Below are 14166 nucleotides of genomic sequence, written 5' to 3'. Positions count from 1 at the left end.
CTGGCCCCAACTCGCCCTAACTCGCCCTAGCCAGCCCTAAAGAGCCCTGGCCCCAACTCGCCCTAGCCAGCCCTAACTCGGCCCTAAAACCCTCCTCCAACCATAGCCCTAAAACCCTAACCCAAACATTCAAACGAGATCTATGTTGACTACTTACCCAACGGCGCAGCGCAGACTACTCATGTTTCCTTCGGTTAGCTGGTCCGTTGATACCACCATTCTCTGCCAGTCTGTCTTCTTCCTCTTTTGTTTCAACGCTCCAAGGCGTATTACTGCCCTCCACAGGTTGGGCACAAGTGTAAGAAGGCTGGGGGGGCTGGGGCGAGGGAGTGGGGGGCTGGGGTGTGGGACGGGTGAGGCTGGGCCTAAATGTAGAAGGCTGGGGGGCTCGGGGACTGGGGTGTGGAAGGCTGGGCCCAAATGAGGAAGGCAGGGGGTGAGGGAGGGGGGAGGCTGCTATTTCTACTTGCTATGTACTGCCAACTAGGGGTCACTTTAAAGTAATGCTATTCTACTCGGTAAATACCACCATCTCGTGGTCACTTTAATGGACTGCTGCTTCCAACAATGCAATCTCAATGGGCGACGTTTTTCGCCAGTAACTCCCCAACGAAAGGTCGTATAAACATAGAACCGACTTCTGCCTACACAAATTCAGCTGCAAGCTTTCCGTTGAGACCCCCAAGCCAAACAAACTTGGGTGCCCTCATTCCATCCCAAGACCTGCAAAACATCCTTACCGCCAAAGGACAAAACCCCTGAGACTCCAGCGCTACCCCCTGGGTCAGCACCCAGCGCAAACGCACGAGGAAAGAGAAAAACCTTGACCAAGGTCAGCCACCGGGAGAGGAATCCGGCGATTACGGTGACCAGCTGTCCCTGCTCTTGGATCTGATGGCGCGAGGGGAATCGGTTCCCCCCACTCCCCCACCAACCCGGGCCACAGAGGCCCTTCGGCGTTGGGAGTCAGAATTCGCTTTCTGTTGAGAACCCTAAGAAATTGAAAAATAGAATCCAGGAATATGAACCTGTAAAACCTGTAAAACCTCATCCCAAGACCTGCAAAACATGCTTACCGCCGAAGGACAAAACCCCTGAGACTCCAGCGCTACCGCACGAGTAAAGAGAAAAACCTCGACCAAGGTCAGCCACCGGGAGAGGAATCCGACCATTACGGTGACCAGCTGTCCCTGCTCTTGGATCTGATGGCGCGAGGGGAATTGGTTCCCCCCACTCCCCCACCAACCCGGGCCACAGAGGCCCTTCGGCGTTGGGAGTCAGAATTCGCTTTCCGTTGAGAACCCTAAGAAAGTGAAACCTGTGAAAACCTGTGAAAACCTGTGAAAACCTGTGAAAACCTGTGAAAACCTGTGAAAACCTGTGAAACCTGTAAATCCTTATCCCAAGACCTGCAAAACATCCTTACCGCCGAAGGACAAAACCCCTGAGACTCCAGCGCTACCGCACGAGTAAAGAGAAAAACCTCGACCAAGGTCAGCCACCGGGAGAGGAATCCGACGATTACGGTGACCAGCTGTCCCTGCTCTTGGATCTGATGGCGCGAGGGGAATCGGTTCCCCCCACTCCCCCACCAACCCAGGCCACAGAGGCCCTTCGGCGTTGGGAGTCAGAATTCGCTTTCCGTTGAGAACCCTAGAGAAATTGAAAAATAGAATCCAGGAATATGAACCTGTAAAACCACCCGCACAAAACGAAGATCCGCCACCGACAAACCCTGACATCCAAGGATTGGAACAAGATTTGGAGGAACCCTCCACCTCTGGGAACCCTCCACCTCTGGGACGCCGGAAGGCCATCCATCCCAACCACTTCTCTTCGTTCTCGGCTCGATCCAACAGTTGCCGGGGCCTGCCTGGATGCCGGTATCCAAACAGAACCAGAGGTATCCTCATCCCAAGACCTGCAAGACCTGCAAAACATCCTTACCGCCGAAGGACAAAACCCCTGAGACTCCAGCGCTACCCCCTGGGTCAGCACCCAGCGCAAACGCACGAGGAAAGAGAAAAACCTCGACCAAGGTCAGCCACCGGGAGAGGAATCCGACGATTACGGTGACCAGCTGTCCCTGCTCTTGGATCAGATGGCGCGAGGGGAATCGGTTACCCCCCGGTCCCCTACCAACTCGGACCACATAGGCCCTTTGCTGTTGGGAGTCAGAATTTGCTTGACGACGCCCCACTACTTACGCCACCAAGGGAGTCACCTGCGGAAAAAGGCCAATGGGAAGATATACTGGCGGACATCAGCTTCGACAGTTCTATGTCCGGCTCAATCGGCGGGAGCCAAAAGCAACTGGTCCAGCGTCATCGGCACACCACCAGGAAAATGGTTGATTGGCAACTTGCCGTGCGGAAGAGATTCGTCATCCTGGGAGATTCCAGTTTCCACCAAATGACTTCCCAGACCTGCAGGTGGACAGCTTTCCGGGGGACACCTTCAGGAATGCCAAGGATCTTCTTGCCAACGCAATCGTTCCCACAAAGGTGGAAAAACTGGTGTTGTCCTTCGGGATCAACAGAAGAACCTGGAAGCACAAACACCCCACCTTTGCTAACTTGTGACTATTGTCAGGAGAAGACAGCATGAACATTTCAGTGCATCCTAACCCTTCCATTGGTTAAGACGGGGAGAAGAACCCAGAGTTGAAGCTGCAGATACTGTTTTTGCCCCACAGGCCTGGTGTGAGTGGAGAGCGCTAGCAAGGCTGGCCTTCATCCAGCCTGTAGAAGACAGCACAAACACTTCAGTTCATCCTAACCCCTGACTCCAACCCCGGACCCTAACCCTGGTTGTCAACGGGGGATCATCACTTGTGGTTAATACAAAAATATATATAATTATATTATATATTTATAGATATATAAATACAAAAATAGGGGTCACTGTAATCTACTGCTGTTTCTACTTGGTATGTACCGCCAACTAGTGGTCATCATGCACGTCACATGGCCTACTACAATTTGAGCTTGCAAGTGCAGTAATATCAGAACTGAAAATGACAGATGAGCACAAACTGACAACATGTACATTGTGCAAATGTGGCAAACTAATACATTTCAATGACTCGCGTGGCAAAGAACACTTTCTGGCAGTGTGATCTGGACAATTCTAAATGGGACAGGAAGACAATGGTTGAGAGAAGTTAACAAGGGACACTTCCTATAATTATTGTTTTTGCACAGGTAAATGCTTTGTGGTCAACATTCACCCACCAACTGTAAAATACAATTTCAGGTCAAATTCACAATTTTAGCACAAACTATATACTAGCTATGACTGTACAGCCAGCATAGATGTTCAACAATGGGTGACTTTTTCTCTCCTAAGACTCCTAACTCTCTTCTAAGTTATGACATATGCACTCACACACATCAACTGATGAGATGATAATTAAACTCATTGAATCCCTGAAAGCAACACATCAAGCTGTTGAGTAACACTATCATAAACAAGACCAAAAAAAATGTCCCTACTTAAATGACTGGGGTCAATATCTGGCACCATAGTACTACTGCACCTTTGTTTATTTAACTAACTAAACCAGGTTTAACTAACTATAAACGTTAGCTAAACCATTTGTTAGCTAGAAGGTTAGCCAAAACACTTGTTAGCTAGAACATTAGCACAGTTCAAACAGGCACTTTTGCAAATTTACCATTGGCTTAGCTCACAATACGTCTGTGGTAATGTTGGTTTAATACGAGAATATTACATGATAGAGATAAAGACATGCTACTCACCAGTGACGAAAGCGCACTGCTGCCGTCGGCGGGGTTTGAAAGAAATTCAAAATAAAAGCGCGCGCGCTAAAAATGTACAATAACGTCATACCATTTGTCAACAACATTCCAGCACATGAGGAGCAAATTGCCAGCACATGTCAACAACAACAAAATATAATCATTCACAAAAACAGGACTGGGGCTGCTCTTGGATCAGCTCACCTTGTACAGTATCTACAGTTAATGTCTATAGATACCGTGTTATTAGGAAAATATAGCCAGCCGAAAGCATGTTGATTGTGAGTATGCTCAAAGACAATGTCACTAGAAAAGTCTGATGCAAGACTCCCTTGGTGCACTCTACTTTTATGGCGTTCAATGAAGAGTAGACATTTGTGCTAACTCTAGCACCATGTGTTGTGTCTATTTAAAAGTTAAATGATCTGGTTAGATAATTATTTTATATACTATACCTCTGTCTCGTTCTTTTTTAAGTGTGATCTTATGTGACTGAGGAGTACAGACTGAAAATGGTTGCTCAGATGTGCATAAAGGACACTAAAAAGTCACAATTAAGTATGATATCTTGACAGGTGACTACTCAGTGCACCAAGTGTCTGAAATGTGCACATGCAATCATCATGGAGGCATGGGAGGGGGCTCATTTTTGAAAAGTGGTTGTGCTGCAATCTACAGTGTTTAAATAGATGTTCTAGTGGTAAAAAAAAAAGCTGAACAGAACTTACAGTGCCGAGTCACGTTCGTTGCAGCAACCTGAAAACACATACACAAAATATTAGACAGGGCACCACTTTTGAAGTTTAAACCTCTGTCAGAGCTAGCAAAGTACAACAGAACACACCGACATTGCTTCAAACAATATTATGTGTGTTAGCCTGTTAAACTATTCAATCTGCAACATTTTACACACACACACTGAATGTTGAACCTGAATTTGCCAACAAATAGTTTAACGTCTGTCACCCCCTTGTGACAGCTCTTAGTTTTCCTCAGTTCCTCGTTCATGCCCTTGTTTTGTATTTCCTTCCTGTGTTGCTCTGCTGTGTTTTCAGTTGATGTCCATTATCTCCCGCACCTGTTTCTCATTATTTGTGATGCCTATTTGGTTCAGGTGCGCGCTCCTTTCTTTGTTGGGTCATTGATGTTGTTTTCTCTGTTGAACATGCTAGTGCGTTGGTCTGCTGCATAGTATCAACAATAAATGCCTTTTTACCTGCTATTGGGTCCTCATCTCTGCATCCTGGGGTCGTGCCGTAAAGCTCCCAAGCCGGAACGTGACAACCTCTCTGTGCTAACCACAAAAAAGAAAATTAATTATCTAACCAGATCATTTAACTTTGAGACAGACAACATGTGGTGCTAAAGTTAGCTTTCTGCTTGTTTAAAGCATCGGCAGCTTACCGGAGCAAAGGTAGCTTAACACACAGCCAGTGCAATCCTAGCCTCAAGAGGCTGACACTGCACTTCCTGCAAGCCCTCCAAAATGCACGCCAGGTCCTCAACAACCAACCCCGCTGCAAATTAAAACAACCATGGCTGCGGTCACATGATGCACCGTCACCGGTACACGCCCAGTAATTTTATGCCTACCTTTCACATACGCTGCTGATGGCACGACAGACCAGAGCCCGCCACCGGAGCGCGCCAACACAGCCTCGACAGGTGAACAGCAAGGAACAATGAGCGCCCCGGTGACGCCAAGACCCATCAATAACCCTGGCACCGCCTCGCAATCGAGCCCCAACAGCTGATGCCAATTCAGGTGGAAGCGCAACAACGCTCAACCTACCAAAAATGCTGCACATGTAATTCATGTGGCAGCAAGAATATCTGTATTCATTAGTGCAGTTCATTAGTGGAGTGGAGTATTTTGAGGTAAGAGATTAAATTAATACAATTTGGAATGAGGCTGTAACTTGACAAAATGTGGAAAAAGTGAAGCGCTGTGAATACTTTCCGGATGCACTGTATGTGCCCTGGGATTGGCTGGCCACCGGTCCAGGGTGTACCCCGCCTCTCGCCCCAAATCAGGCTCCAGCATACCCCAACCCTAGTGAGGATAAGACATAGAAAAGAGTTTCTACCGGAGTGTCCACCAAACTTGACCTAAGAACCCAATGTAGCATGAAAACCAAATAAGACCTGAGACTAGTGTGCTTGGATATACGCAGCGCTCACTTTTGCATCACATCTGCCTCCCGTTTCTGCTGCTCAGTCGAGCGGTCGGAGTCTTTGGAAGTGAATTTAGCCTCATGATCACCACGAGGACATTTGCTCGGAATCAGCATCTGCAACAATTGCATGTGAAGTCTGGTGCGAGTTAAGACTAGAATGAGAGATCGCCTACCTTGAGTTCAGCTCGAAGAAGAATCTGACTCTCTGGGGAGGCGCCATCCAGATGGAACCACTGATCCAGGACCAGTTCTGGTTCCGAGAGCAGCTCTCTGATTGGGACGACTAAGGAACCCATGGGCAACGTCCAGCTGTGAGAGAGCTGGAGAAACAAAGTGTAAAGGTAGTAATACAAGTCAAGTTTGTTGATATCACATGGTGGAAATACTAAAAATAATATTGTTAACTTACCTTGACAACAACATTCTCTTCTCTAGGGTCATGAACCAGGAAGCAGAACGCCTCATTCCACTGAGGTGATGTCGTGCGATCACACACCTACAGCAAAGATGGACGTGTTAGTCCCGGATGCCAATACCCTGGTTATTATTTGGCTAGTTGCCACGCTTAGTCTCACAGTAGTTTTGTGGGATGTTTTTCCAAGAAGCATATCCGCTCCCACTTTTGGCTCTTTTCCACTCTTTTTCACCTGTTGACACGCCACATGGGTCATAATAAAACACAGATCATGCCTCCTCAGTACCTCCTCGACTCACTTACTGGTAAACCATCTGCTTGTTCGATGAAGACAAACAAAAGTCCCACAGATGGAACGGCTTTGTTCTGGTAGGACTGCCTGGAGTAGAACTTGAGAATCTGAAGAGAATGGTTCGATATTAGTATTTTTTATAGTTGAATGAAGCATTAGTACGCTTTTTCTTCTTCTGGAAGCACCCCCCTTATCCAGTTGGTCTGCCTCCGAGGCTGTTGGAAGCCATTCCAGGATCAGGTGAACGCGACCTGACTTGACATCACTGAGCGTGTACTGATACACTGATACATAAAACACACACAATCCTTTGAATGCTTGAACAATTCAATGACAATAATATAAGCCGTTTCCATACCTGATCCGTGTACTGAGAATCAATTATGTCCTTCAGTTTGACCTTCAGCCTGCATGTTGAGAAACATGACAATTATTTCAACCACTTGATAATGGAATGGATTTCTTTTCTCTAATTCATGTTTATTTTTATTTATTTACACTGCAATATTTGATATTTATACATATATATTTAATATCATTTGCGTTCTACATGAATGTTCTAAATGATTCCAACCATATCAAATTCTACAACCTGTCTTTAATATACTGTAAGTGTGTGACATAATTTTTCTTGTGAATCGGACAATAAAGTGTAGATAAAGGAGGATGGCGGTGCTCTTCTCAATACTGGCATCGCTGCGCTGGAGGTAGTAAGCAGTATTATCAAGCAGTTGCAGTATGTGACAGTATCGATAATAACAACACTACTAATGTGTACTGGAAGCAGTACCTTCCCATAAAGTCATCCTTCATGTCCATGTCTTTATCAAACACCTCCAGATGTAACCTGATGGAGCAACAAAACTCATCATTTATCATCTGGTACATGTATTCATAATGTGACGAGTTGCTACTTTACTGTGGCCAGCAAGCTTTCTACAAATGGATTAAGGATTAAATATTCTAAAACAAAAGATGCAGATTGGGCATTGATACTTTTATGTTGAAAGAACTCAATTGTACATCAATAACTCCTGTAACCACAAATCTCACTCTCTCAATTTCTGCGGCAGTTTTTCCTTGTGTATGGAAGGCATCAGCTGTCATTCAATATATAAGAACGTAGATCCTTGTCCGTTTCCAATTTCAAACCAATCTTCGACTTGAAAAAAGGTTTTGACACTGTAAAGCATAGAATAACCTAAACCATGTTGGTGTCATTCAACAGCTGTACTGTAATCTTACCTTGTCTAAGCTGTTGGGACCAAATTCTTGAGCGTCAACATCCTTCAGTATTCTGTTAAATGGATGGAGAATGCTGCACATGTAATTCATGTGGCAGCCAGAATATCTGTATTCATTAGTGCAGTCCAAAAAAGGAAAAGCAAGGCGATGGGGGCAGAAGGCATACCATGGAGCAGTCCAGAGACAAAAGAACTCCCAAAATCAGCTGGAGGAGGTCGCGGTCCACTGGGCAGTACACTGAAAAAAAATTTGGAGTGCCATTTACTTGAGCAAAGCTAGGTAACAATTTGCACGCACAATTCCCAAGCAACTTTTCCTTGGGAAATACTCTGGTCAAATTTACTTTTTTTGAATGAAAAAGGTACTCTTTGCTAGTAAATTTGACCCCAAACTACCTTTGAATCTACTTCAAAATCCATATAAATGTACTCGCTTTTCAGGATTGTTTAACTAGTTTTCCCTGACTTTATTTGGAGCAAATTATAAGTAATATTTACATGATTTAAGCTACCACCTACACCACTTTTCTAATATGATTGTGTAGTATTTTTTTAAGATGGCCTTCTTTGAATGAAATGATCTTAACACATCTTCTACAAAACATTATTTCAAACCAGAACAGCTTCACTGCATTTGTACTAAAGCTGTATTTACTTCCAGATGGCGGTGCACAAAAACACAACACAGCCACAGGTTGAGGCACCTGTGAAATTAATTCAACATTTCATAACTAAACCAAAGACCTGGGATTTATTCCCTTAATTGGGAATCGTATTATTAGAATGATTATTTTTGACTTCCACTTTCCTCATGCAGGTATGGACTTCCCACACTAGTGTGCCAGTCGCCTCCTTCTGGACGTTTGGTGTCTACTATACACTCAGTTGGAGTCCACCTGCAGTAAATTCAGTTGATTGGACATGATTTGGAAATATAATAACTGTCTATATAAGGTCCCACAGTTGACTGTGCATGTCAGAGCACAAACGCCAAGCATGAAGTCAAAAGAACTGTCTGTAGACCAGCGAGACAGGATTGTCTTGAGGCACAAATCTGGGGAAGGATACAGAAACACTTCAGCTGCTTTGAAGGTCCCAATGAGCACAGTGGCCTCCATCCCTACAGTGAAGCATGGTGGTGGCAGCATCATGCAGCAGCAGCAGGAACTGGCAGACTAGTCAGGATAGAAGGAAAAATGAATGCAACAATATATAGAGATATCCTGGATGAAAATATTGCTGCATTCATTTTTCCTTCTATCCTGGCTAGTCGAATAATGGGGGCCACTGTGCTCATTGGGACCTTCAAAGCAGCAGAAATGTTTCTGTATCCTTCCCCAGATTTGTGCCTCAAGACAATCCTGTCTCGCAGGTCTACAGACAGTTCTTTTGACTTCATGCTTGGCGTTTGTGCTCTGACATGCACAGTCAACTGTGGGACCTTATATAGACAGTTATTATCTCAAGGATGATCAGTGGAAAAAAGATGCACCTGAGCTCAATTTTGAGCTTCATGGCAAAGGCTGTGAATACTTATGTAAATGTGATTTTTTTGTTTTCTATTTTTAATAAATTCAAAAAAGTAAAAAAAAAAAACTTTTTCACATTGTCATAATGGAGTATTTTGTGTAGAATTTTGAGCTAAGAGATTAAATTAATACAATTGGGAATGAGGCTGTAACTTGACAAAATGTGGAAAAAGTGAAGCGCTGTGAATACTTTCCGGATGTACTGTATGTGCCCTGGGATTGGCTGGCCACCGGTCCAGGGTGTACCCCGCCTCTCGCCCCAAATCAGGCTCCAGCATACCCCCACCCTAGTGAGGATAAGAGACATAGAAAATGAATGAATAACTAAACCATGTTGGTGTCATTCAACAGCTGTACTGTAATCTTACCTTGTCTAAGCTGTTGGGACCAAATTCTTGAGCGTCAACATCCTTCAGTATTCTGTTAAATGGATGGAGAATGCTGCACATGTAATTCATGTGGCAGCCAGAATATCTGTATTCATTAGTGCAGTCCAAAAAAGGAAAAGCAAGGCGATGGGGGCAGAAGGCATACCATGGAGCAGTCCAGAGACAAAAGAACTCCCAAAAGCAGCTGGAGGAGGTCGCGGTCCACTGGGCAGTACACTGAAAAAAATTTGGAGTGCCATTTACTTGAGAAAAGCTAGGTAACAATTTGCACGCACAATTCCCAAGCAACTTTTCCTTGGCAAACACTCTGGTCAAATTTACTTTTTTTGAATGAAAAAGGTACTCTTTGCTAGTAAATTTGACCCCAAACTACCTTTGAATCTACTTCAAAATCCATATAAATGTACTCGCTTTTCAGGATTGTTTAACTAGTTTTCCCTGACTTTATTTGGAGCAAATTATAAGTAATATTTACATGATTTAAGCTACCACCTACACCACTTTTCTAATATGATTGTGTAGTATTTTTTTTAAGATGGCCTTCTTTGAATGAAATGATCTTAACACATCTTCTACAAAACATTATTTCAAACCAGAACAGCTTCACTGCATTTGTACTAAAGCTGTATTTACTTCCAGATAGCGGTGCACAAAAACACAACACAGCCACAGGTTGAGGCACCTGTGAAATTAATTCAACATTTCATAACTAAACCAAAGACCTGGGATTTATTCCCTTAATTGGGAATCGTATTATTAGAATGATTATTTTTTGACTTCCACTTTCCTCATGCAGGTATGGACTTCCCACACTAGTGTGCCAGACGCCTCCTTCTGGACATTTGGTGTCTACTATACACTCAATTGGAGTCCACCTGCAGTAAATTCAGTTGATTGGACATGATTTGGAAATATAACAACTGTCTATATAAGGTCCCACAGTTGACTGTGCATGTCAGAGCACAAACGCCAAGCATGAAGTCAAAAGAACTGTCTGTAGACCTGCGAGACAGGATTGTCTTGAGGCACAAATCTGGGGAAGGATACAGAAACATTTCTGCTGCTTTGAAGGTCCCAATGAGCACAGTGGCCCCCATTATTCGACTAGCCAGGATAGAAGGGAAAAATGAATGCAGCAATATTTTCATCCAGGATATCTCTATATATTGCTGCATTCATTTTTCCTTCTATCCTGACTAGTCTGCCAGTTCCTGCTGCTGAAAAACATCCCCACAGCATGATGCTGCCACCACCATGCTTCACTGTAGGGATGGAGGCCACTGTGCTCATTGGGACCTTCAAAGCAGCAGAAATGTTTCTGTATCCTTCCCCAGATTTGTGCCTAAAGACAATCCTGTCTCGCAGGTCTACAGACAGTTCTTTTGACTTCATGCTTGGCGTTTGTGCTCTGACATGCACAGTCAACTGTGGGACCTTATATAGACAGTTATTATCTCAAGGATGATCAGTGGAAAAAAGATGCACCTGAGCTCAATTTTGAGCTTCATGGCAAAGGCTGTGAATACTTATGTAAATGTGATTTTTTTGTTTTCTATTTTTAATAAATTCAAAAACGTAAAAAAAAAAAACCTTTTTCACATTGTCATAATGGAGTATTTTGAGCTAAGAGATTAAATTAATACAATTGGGAATGAGGCTGTAACTTGACAAAATGTGGAAAAAGTGAAGCGCTGTGAATACTTTCCGGATGTACTGTATGTGCCCTGGGATTGGCTGGCCACCGGTCCAGGGTGTACCCCGCCTCTCGCCCCAAATCAGGCTCCAGCATACCCCCACCCTAGTGAGGATAAGAGACATAGAAAATGAATGAATAACTAAACCATGTTGGTGTCATTCAACAGCTGTACTGTAATCTTACCTTGTCTAAGCTGTTGGGACCAAATTCTTGAGCGTCAACATCCTTCAGCATTCTGTTAAATGGATGGAGAAATCATTTCAATTATGGCAACTACAAAATCTAAAATCATCACAATGGTTAGTAGTCCAAACGACAAAGCTGCTTGACAATATTTGTTGGGTTTTTTTTTTTTTTTAAACAAAACACTCAAAATCAACTTAGTTCTTAACCCTAAGATGCATGAGTGACTGGACCCTACACTCTTCCATAAGAGTCCATATTTCTTGAAATGTATAAAAGCTAAGTTAAAAATTTGAATGGTATTATATTGAAAACATGTTTTTTTTCGGAATAACTGGAATATGAAATGATAAAAAAAAAATTCATTATGAAGATATTTCAAGAAAACAACCTGACTGGGTCATTTTTGACCCACTTATGCATCTACGGGTTAATACACATTTTTCATCTGTGTCTTGAAACCTAACCTAAACAAAACTCTTTTTTCCTCACAACGGGATATCGTTGAGGAACTCCATTATCCAACTCTTTAAATCAATAAAACTTAAAAGGCTAAACTGCCATTTCCAGATTCAAATAACCATATACATATTGTAATGTTACCTTCTGTAGGGGTTGGCCACCTTGACCCCGGCGGCGGCCTCTCTGTGGCGCGTCCTTCACCCCAGGTGTCTAGAGATGGTGTATGTGTATAGGTGAAATTAAAGTTCCAAAATTCACTTCCATGGAATACTTGTCACAAACAAAAACTCCCGCTCCCCGACGGTATCCACAAGACTCAGGTCGCTAGCATACTTCAACAAATGTTTGCGCTACACGCGGTTCCCATGGCTTAGAGGACACTGCTGCTGCCAAAATAATCACATAACATATATAAAAGGGACGAATCCTTACACATTTAATAAACATAAAAATCTCCTGTTCTGCAACCGAAAACAGCTCGCAGTTGATAGCGAGCTAGCTAGCTAGCTAGCTAGCTGGCTGGCAGGCTAAAGGTAAGCTAATGCTAACGTCGCGTATGTCACATTATGACACTGACGTAAACATTGAACAGGAACAGGAAAGGTGACAGAAAACAAGTCAGATAAGCATATGACCTACCCATATGGCTCCACATCGATGAATTTCCTTGTTAAACGACTGTCCACGTCGTCTTCCATTGTCTTCCCGTGAAAACATGGCGCCCTCGAACTTCGTCTTGGGAAGTCTGAGCTCAAACGATCCTCTGACGCATGCGCAGAATGGCATGGCACAAGGTGGCCATGTTCACTGTTAGTAGCTGCTGCAATCAATTACAGGTGTGACCGGTGGACCAGCCTCCTGCCATAGAAGGGAGTTCTGTAAAACAAAAAAAGGAGGGAAAGCGCAGTCAATATGCTTTCAAACTATATAGAATTCAGCCTGCTGTCTGCTTTAGTTTTTTGAATATGAGCCTCTGACGTTGAAGGCCGTGTGCTACTTAAGCTAGCTCAATGTATGCCGTTTAAAGGTCACTTAAAGCCATTTAACAATTATAATGTTTTAATAGCGTGTACAAAGAGTACAGAGAGTTTGCGTACTTACTACTCACACTTGTTCAATTTTCTTCAAAGTGCGTAAGAAGCAGGTTGCCCTCAGGCCGTCCCTCTTTTATTTGAAACCGCTCTATAGCGTGCCGGGCGGGGCTTCCGGCCGTCCGTGCTTCATCTGAATGTTGCGACCATCGTTTCCGGAAAGTGCGTCATGGCCCTTTAAGAAAAATGGCATTGTGGGAAGTCTGTGTGCTGTAGTTCTGCGTTTTTGGCACTAGGTGTCTCTGTTCTGCTTGTACACAGTGTGAACGCACTTAAGTGCAAGTATGCAAGTGTATGTTAAAAGTTGGCTTCTGCATGCATGTGCTTCTACCATATAAGACCATTCACTCGGGAAAGAGACGCCCACAGGAGGACTGAGGCTTCCAAAAGAAGACTTTGACTTTGTACCGCCCATAAGCGAGATAGGTCAGAGTCATCCAAGCTCTCGTCCACCTGTTATTTTTGGAGAAAAGGTCTCTGATTTGCTGTGCTAACCCACTGTTCTTTTAAGGAGAAGGACCTTTGGTCAAGCAACTTTTTCCTACGGAGCGACAAATTTTTGGAACTCCGCACCAAGTGCCTGATCTACCCACTATTGCTTCATTTTCCAAGCATCTTCAACTTTGGAAAATCAAACCCGTTGCCACTGATTGTGATCATTTTTAACTTGTCCACTGCTGCTGATTTGTTGTGTGTTATTATCTATTGTATGTTATAATGTTGCATTTTTACATAGTTGGGTAGCCACAAATTATAACTGCTAATTCATTATTGTAGTATGTCATAAGTCTGTAATTCTGTCATCATTTATCTTTTATTCTTAGGCAGGAGAGCAACGTGCAATTCAACAAGCACTTTATATTTCTGTTCTATACACTCTAAAAAAAAATATAGTGGCTCAGCTTAATTCAATGAAGGTAACAATTT

At 43.6% G+C, this 14166-nt stretch overlaps 2 long non-coding RNA genes across 2 annotated transcripts; both read right to left on the bottom strand.

Moving 5' to 3' along the window:
• Positions 1-1512: 1512 nt before the first annotated feature.
• On the bottom strand, positions 1513-5046 carry LOC144899495 (uncharacterized). The gene is made up of 3 exons (XR_013627627.1): positions 4978-5046; positions 2628-4517; positions 1513-2545 (listed from the first exon to the last, which is right to left on the bottom strand). It is a non-coding gene; the product is annotated as an uncharacterized LOC144899495 (long non-coding RNA).
• Positions 5047-11861: 6815 nt separating this feature from the next.
• On the bottom strand, positions 11862-13388 carry LOC144899494 (uncharacterized). Its single transcript, XR_013627626.1, has 3 exons — positions 13250-13388; positions 12788-13024; positions 11862-12358 (listed from the first exon to the last, which is right to left on the bottom strand). It is a non-coding gene; the product is annotated as an uncharacterized LOC144899494 (long non-coding RNA).
• Between the last annotated feature and the right edge of the window lie 778 nt (positions 13389-14166).

The sequence above is a fragment of the Doryrhamphus excisus genome, linkage group LG7 (assembly GCF_037039965.1).
Source record: "Doryrhamphus excisus strain RoL-2023G ecotype Guam linkage group LG7, RoL_Dexc_Guam_v1.1, whole genome shotgun sequence".
In the NCBI taxonomy this organism is placed as follows: Eukaryota; Metazoa; Chordata; class Actinopteri; order Syngnathiformes; family Syngnathidae; genus Doryrhamphus; species Doryrhamphus excisus.
Note: the sequence above shows the minus strand (reverse complement) of the source record. Positions and strands in the feature narration are given on the sequence as shown.